Source organism: Vitis riparia, chromosome 1 (assembly GCF_004353265.1).
Source record: "Vitis riparia cultivar Riparia Gloire de Montpellier isolate 1030 chromosome 1, EGFV_Vit.rip_1.0, whole genome shotgun sequence".
Classification (NCBI taxonomy): Eukaryota; Viridiplantae; Streptophyta; class Magnoliopsida; order Vitales; family Vitaceae; genus Vitis; species Vitis riparia.
Window position 1 is genome coordinate 15,297,226 of NC_048431.1, and position 8,044 is coordinate 15,305,269.

The following is an 8,044-nucleotide window of genomic DNA, read 5'->3' on the forward strand; positions in this document are numbered from 1 at the left end:
AGTATCTCGCGAGACCAAGCCAAGAGCCTCCTCTCCTTAGGATTCATCTCAGGCCCTTCAGGCCCCGACCATTCTATCTTCTGAGGGTGGGGTGTCCTCTAGCCCTCCTCAACACCAATACTTGACACGAAGACCACCGACTTCTCCACCCCCTGAGCCATCAGTACGTCACATTCCACCTAAGAGAGCCAGGACCTTAGGCCCTGGAGAGACGTCTAGGCATTCTCAGCCTGAGCCTCGGCCCCAGCTAATTCTCAGCATCCTTCTGGCATTGCTCTGGAAGCCATCATCAAGAGGCCTATGGTCACCGCGGCGCCCATTGAGGTCAATTCAGATTGTAGAGTTAGGCCATTTCACTCCGAGCTTTATTTCGATATTGAGGCCATGCAACAACAGTCAGAGCTTTAGGATTCATTTGGACTGCTCCAAAGGTATCATATCGAGCGTCTTATGACTCCTAGGGAGTTTTTCTACCCTAGAGTGGCAATGGACTTCTATCAGTCCATGACTACTCAGGGTGCCTAGAGTCCTACCGCCATTCATTTCAACATTGACAGGTGTCAGGGTATCCTAGAGGCTAGGCACATTGCTGAGGCTCTCCATATTCCATATCAGCCAAATGATCAAACACATTTTCGGGAGTGGTCTCCTATATCTCAACGGGACATGGTCCGCATCCTATCCAGGGGGACTTCTGGAGATGCATTCCTTCTATGTAAGGAGCTTCCATCTAGGATGCTCCTAGTAGATGTGATGCTACGGTCCAACATTTTTCCTTTTCAACATCTAGTATAGAGGTGAGGAGCCATCCTGGATGCGTTATTCAGGATATCTGAGGGCTTCCATTTTGGGCCACATCATTATGGCTGCTCTCCTCCACTTTAAGGAGAAAGTTCACATGAAGAAGCTACAGAGAACCGACACTATTCCAGTGTTGTTTCCGAGGATGCTATGTCATATATTGGAGCACATGGGCTATCCTACTGAGCCCCACCTTGAGTGTCGCCACCATTGTTGAGAGTGAAAACACTCTCGACAAATGGACACAATTGGTAGGCTATTCAGCACCTATAGCAGCACCACCCAGGCCAGCATCTCTAGTGCCAGCACAGGCTGAGTAGGAACAGTAGGACAAGCTTCCTACAAAGTTTGTACCACTTGTCCCTGCTACATCACCTGTTCTTATTGTACAACCTATGCCTAAGGGCATCTCTACTGATCCTCCTGCTACTCCTCCTGTTCCACCAGCTGCACCTCTTACATCGGAGGCCTCATTCACCATTTTTGCCACGGAGTTTTGTGCCATGGTACATTTGTTCCAGACACTTACCTCTACACACAATGTTTTATTCTTACAGATAGTCGACATACGTGCTCAGCAGGACCAGCATACTACTATCCTTCATCAGATTCAACAGCATTTGAGACTCCTGCCACCACCTCAGACTGACATTCCAGGATCATCATAGCCCATACCTCCAACTGAGGAGACCACCAGAGCCGATGTCCCGCTTCAGGCCACTGGCGAGGCAGCCACAACGCCATCATCTCCACCAGCCTACTACTTGATCATTTCTTTATTTTGTATTTACTTAGTTTTGATATTTTATATTCTAGGATTGGATAATATCTAGCATTATACTTTCTTAGAGTAATATATATATATATATATATATATATATATATAATTTTGGTTTATACTTGGCATTTTTTTCCTATTTCATTTACTCATTACTCTTTTATTTTTTTGAATCATGTGGTTTCTCCTACACGACTTAGACTCAATGTCACTCAGGAGGTACCACTTCCTCCCTATATTTACAATCACTCTTGCCACATTGAGGGCAATGTTGATCTTGGTTAGGGGAGAGTAAATGAAGGAAGTTTTGTTAATAATGCTAGGTTATTTTGTTAATTTGGTACTTTTTGCTTAATTTCAAAATTTTTGCTTAATTTTAAAAGTTTTTACTCTACTCTCCATGATTATTAAGGAAAAATTCTCAAAATGAAATGGGAGAAATTGAATTCTTACCTTTTTACTTGAATATTAGAGTCGTATTATGCTTATGGAAGTGGATGAATTATTGAAACTCCTATTGACTTCAACCTTATTTCTTCCACTTTAATCTTATCACACACTATGCACATTAAGTTCCGATTATAAGATGAAAAACTATCTCACCCCCTGAACTTAGGAAAATTTAGACTTGGTACCTTTGACCTCGTTCTAATAGTGTTGGCACACCTTATAAAAGGCTAATGAGCCTTTGAAAAAAAAAAGAGAAAAAACAAAGTGTTGCACTTACCTTGAAACCCAAGCAAGGTCCGAGGGGTATATGGTGAAAATCTTTAAAACCCGGTGCCTTATGCCTTTATTGGTTGGGAGCCACCGACCTTATTGCTCGTTACAAGGGTGAATAGGTAGAGTTTAACACATTGTAGGTGTTTGGGTATTAAATTTTATTCTCAAAAGTCCGAGGTAAAATCTGAGGAGTTAGAGGTCGAAAGATCCTTAAAGCTTGATGCCCTAAACCTTGATTGGTTGGGAGTCATCGATGGATCCCCGTTACATGGACACTTTAGAAAACAATACCTTTAGCATTGCACGCCTACAAGAAAAAAAATTGTGAAATAAAATAGGTGCGTTCTTAACCTATTGGAGGTTGGTCAGTTTGCTTGAGTTTGAGTAAGATCTAGGCTGGGGGAGAGAGATTAGTTCAACATACTATATTCGAAAACTAATAAACTTAAAACATAGATTTTTGTAGAAGAGTAAGGTTTAGCCTTTTGGGAGTGGAAATTCTTTTGATGCTTAAATTTGCATAATGCCTACTCTTTATAAATTGTGATTCGGTAAGATATTTGATGACTCTTGTTGAAGGTTGGGTTTTGCCTCCTTAATGTTCCATGAGAGAGTACGATCTGTATCATGCCACTTGAAAATTTTTTGAAGTGATCAACATGATTTTGTAAATTATTTTACTATTTATTTTTCTTTATCTCTCCTTCATTTCTAAGGGACTAGCAATATGTCGGTTGGGGGAGTGATTACTACTCAAAAAGTGTTCTTTTATAGCTTGTTATAAACTCTTTTAAACACTTTTGAGTAGTGTTTATTACCTTTTAACTCAATTGGCACATTAAGGACCCTTGCAAGTGTTACTGATCAGTTTTTGGCAAGTTTTGGTGTTTTTAATAGCTTTTTGATCATTAAAACAAGCCAAGAATGAGGGAGAACTTGATGTAGTCCATGGCAAAGCAAGATTGAAGCTAAATTACATGAAGAATCTAAGTTTTGGGGGAGCTTCGAAACCTTTGCCAATTCAATCAAGTATGCAAGGAAGAGAATCAGAAAAGGAATCTAACATTCAACAACTTCGCAACCCCTTGCAAAATATTCGCAACCCCTTGTGAAATATTCGCAAGCTTACGAATTGCCCAAGAAGGAATTTCGCAAGCCTTGTGAAACTGATGAATTTCATTAGATTTTTGCACCGACTCCGTTAGATTTTTATCTTAAGATATTTTGTGTAATTACCTATTCTCTTCTTGTAATCAGCTAAAGATCTTGTTAGATATTTAGGATATCTAATTGAGGGGTTAAAAATATCTCTCTATATATGTCTTAAGATATCTCTTTTTGTAATATCTCAAAATCTTAGAAGCTCGGAAGAAATTCTTGGGATCACTTGTAATCTCTCAGAAGAAATTCCAGAGAAGACTTCTACATTTTTTTTAGTAAGAAATATATAGAGCTTTGCTTTGTCTTACCTACTCACTTTGATTGTATTTTCTTTCTAGCCAAATAATCTCTGAGGATGTTTTCTCAGAGGATGAGTGGCTAGGCTTCTTTTTGTTTCTTGGACTAAAGGAAGCTAGGTAAGAGATCTGGATACAAAAGTGGGTAGAGAAGTTGTGACCCGTTAATGGTTTTTGTTAGGAAATTGAGGCTAATCCAACCTATGGTAATCACTCTAGAGGGGGGGTGAATAGGGTGATGGTCTCTTTTCGCAAGTTTAAACTATGTGAATTTAAGAGACAATTATATGCAAGTATATGATAAGCAATATAAAGACAATTGCATATAAATTAAAGAGTAGGGAAGAGAGAATGCAAACACAAGAGTTTATAGTGGTTCGGCGCAACCCGGCCTACATCCACTCTCCTCTAGCTTCAATCCTGAGCTTGAGGTTCCACTAATCCAAGGCTTCCAAACCAAGCCTTCAAGCAATACAATTGGATTATGGTTCCAATTCACCCTCTTGGACTTTTGGCTCCAAGCACCCTTTACACTTCTCAAGAGATATCCCACTCTTGAACAACCCCTCAAGTGATACCCACACTTGAGAAACTTCCTCTCAAAGATTTAAAAATGAATGATCTCTCAAAAATCCTAGCACTAGAACTTTAAGCTCAAATGATACAAGAAAAACTAGGATTGAATTGTGCACTAAAGATATGCAAGTTTTGAAATAATGGTGCACTAAAAAATACTCTTCCAAGGCTCAAATTTAATCAAGAAATATTTGGGAAGGTTAAGCTCTTAAAACAATGAAGATTGAAGCTTTTTTATAAACGAAAAAAGCCAAACTAGCCGTTGGGGGTTCAACCGGTCGAGCTAGGAGTCGATCGGTTGACTAGCCGTTAGCATTTAATGCTTGGTAGGTGATCGTTGGGCCTCAACCGGACCTCGACTGGTTGAGGTTCAACCTTGACCGGGAAGAGAAGGCCACTGGGAGAGAGAGAAACTTTTTGGCCTCTCTCAACCTGTCCTCGACCGGACGAGCACAATCGGTCGACCGGTTGAATCGGTTGAGCCATTTTTTGGCTCAACACCCAACCTTTTTCAACTTAAAACCTTTTAACACAAGTTTGAAAATCATTTAACACAAGGTTTTGGTTGAAAACATGAAATCATCCAATTATTAAGATATTTAAAATAATATTACTCTTGGATGATTTTGGTGCATAAATAAAGAATGAAATGCATGAAAGTCCTAGTGCACCAACAACCTTACAAAGAGATCTTATGAAGCTTTGGTCTTGAAAAACTCTTCTCTTTGAGGTGGTTTTCTTCTTCATGATTTCTCCTTGGCTTGATTTGTCTTTGTGATTGCCACTTTGGAAATTGTCTTGCATAATCACACTTGAAATATGATCATTAGTTCTAAACCTTCTTTTGTTATCATCAAAATCAAGATTAACCAAACCTTGGTTTCATAGTTTTTATTTTTTAGTTAACTTAAAATCCCTTAAAATCACTTAGGCCAACACTTGGTAAGCTTTTCAGACTCCATCCATTGAGATCCATTAGTTATCTCTTACGAGCCTCTGGGAGGTGGTTAAAAGGTAGGATTACCTAGAATAGCCAACACTTGGTAAGCTTTTCAGAATCCTTGGAGACATCCATCAGTTATCTCTTACGAGTTTTTGAAGGGTAATCCAAGGTTAAGGATCACCTTGAATGGCCAATACTAGGTGAGAGGTATGAACCATTGCAAGATGAATCAGTGAGAGGGATTTAGTGTTTGAAACCATTAATGGGAAGCAACTATAACACACCGGTTTGAGAAATAACTATTAATTAAAATCCCCAATACGAGGAAAAGATCCAAAATCTCCCCTTTTGTATAAGGAGCTTAAACCTAGTGACCTGAAACTTCAAGAAACCTTTTCTTTGTAATTAAACTCAGTTACTATTTTTGGTTAGCTTAAAACCAAACCTTTTCAACCATCTTTATGTTTTCTGTTAAAGCTAACTCATAAAAGAAAAAACCACCATTTTAGTGTTGTAACTAATATCACATGTGAAATGAAAACTCATCCTTGTGGACGATCCTAGAACCACTATGATATGATAGCTATGCTACCCTAGTATATGGTGAATTAGGTTTATAAATTTTTTTGATAACTCCTGTCTGAGGATTGAATCAAATAGGAACACCAATTGGGGATGAATCAGGCATCTAGAACCCTAAGCTCCTGACACAGAGTGGTTCATGTAATTTATAACCCTAAGCTTTTCATAGCATCTAAAGCCTTGAGCTCATGACCCGGAGTCATTCATGTCATCCACAACCTTGAGCTTTTCATTACATCTAGAGCCCCGGTTCACAACTTAGAGTCGTTTAAGTTAACCACACACCTATGTTTTTCATGGAATCTAGAGCCCTCAGTTCACCACCTAGAGTCATTCATGTCTACCATAACCCTAAGTTGTTCATAGCATCTAGAGACCTAAGCTCATAACCTAGATTCATTGATGTCATCCATAGCCTAAATTGTTCACAACATTTAGAGTTCTAAGCTCAAGAACTGAAGTCCATGTCATCCAAAGGTTTAAGTTGTTCATAGCATCGAGCACTGAGGTCACGAACCGGAGTCATTCATGCCAACCATATCCGTTATGATGTTCATAGCCCTATGCTTATGACCTAGAGTTGTTCATATTATCCATAGCCTTGAGCTCATGACCCAGAGTCGTTCATGTCAACCACAACCCTGAGCTGTCCATATCATCTTGAGCCCTAAGCTCCTGAATCACAATAATTCATGCCATCCATAACCTTGAGCTTTTCAAAGCATCTAGAGACCTAAGCTCATGAACTATAACCATTCATATCCACCATAGCCTTGATCTGTTCATAGCATCTAGAGGCTTGAGCTCATAACCTACAGTTGTTCATGTCAATCATAGCCTTAAACTATTAATAACATTTAGAGCACTAAGCTCATGACCTAGAGTTCTTCATGTCAACCACAATCATGTGTTGTTCATAGCATCTAGATCCTTGAGCTTACCATATGGAGTCATTCATGTAATCCATAGCCCAGAGCTTTTCATAGCATCCAGAGTCTTGAGCACACTACCAGAATTCATTCATGTCATCCATTACCCTGAGTTGTTCATAACAACTACAGCCCTGAGGGAACGACCTAAACTCGGTCATGTCACCATAGTCTTGGGTTATTCATAGCATCTAGATCCTTGAGCTCCTAATCCAGAGTTGTTCATATCATCTACATCCTTGAACTTTTCATTACAATTAGAACCCTGAGATAATGACATAGATTCGTTCATGTGATCCATAGCCTTGAGCTTCTCATAGCATCTAGAGCCTTGAGTATAGGACCTGGATTCGTTCATATCCACCATTGCTTTGAGTTTTTTTATAACATTTAGATCCTTAAGCACATGACTTGGAGTCCTTCATGTCATTCACAACCTTGAGTTGTTCATAGCATCTAGAGCCCTAAACTCCCAACCCAAAATTGTTCATTTCATCTATAACCTTGAGTAGTTCATAGCATCTAGAGCCATAAGTTCACGACTTAGAGTCTTTCATGTCAACCACAACGATGAGTTGTTCATAGTATCTAAAGCCCTGAGCTTCTGACCCAGAGTCGTACATGTCATCTACAACCCTAAGTTTTTCATAACATTTGTAGCCTTGAGCTCACCACCTGGAGTCGTTGATATTAACCCCTACCCTCAGCTATTTATTACATCTAGAGACCTGAATTCTTCACCCAAAGTTGTGCATGTCATCCACAACCCTAATTTGTTCATAGCATGTAGAACCTTGAGGTCACAACTTGGAGTCATTCATGTCAACCATAACCCTGAGTTATTTATAGCATCTAGAGCCCTGGGCTTAAGACCTAGAGTAATTCATGTCCATAATAGCCTTGAGCTATTCATATCATCAAGAGGCATGAGCTCATGACTCTTAGACAATCATGTTAACCATAACCCTGAGCTATTCATAGCATTTACGGCCTTGAGCTTAAGACTCGAAGTCATTCAAGTCATTCAAACCTTGAGCTTTTCATTGCATCTAGAGCCCTCAACTCACAACCTTGAGTCATTCAAGTCAATCACACACCAGAGTTGTTCATAACATTGAAATCATTGAGCTTACAACTTAGAGTCCTTCACATCCACCATAACCCTAAGTTGTTTATAGCATCTAGAGCCCTAAGCACACACCCTAAAGTCATTATTGAAATCCATGACCTCGAGTTGTTTAGAATATCTAGAGCT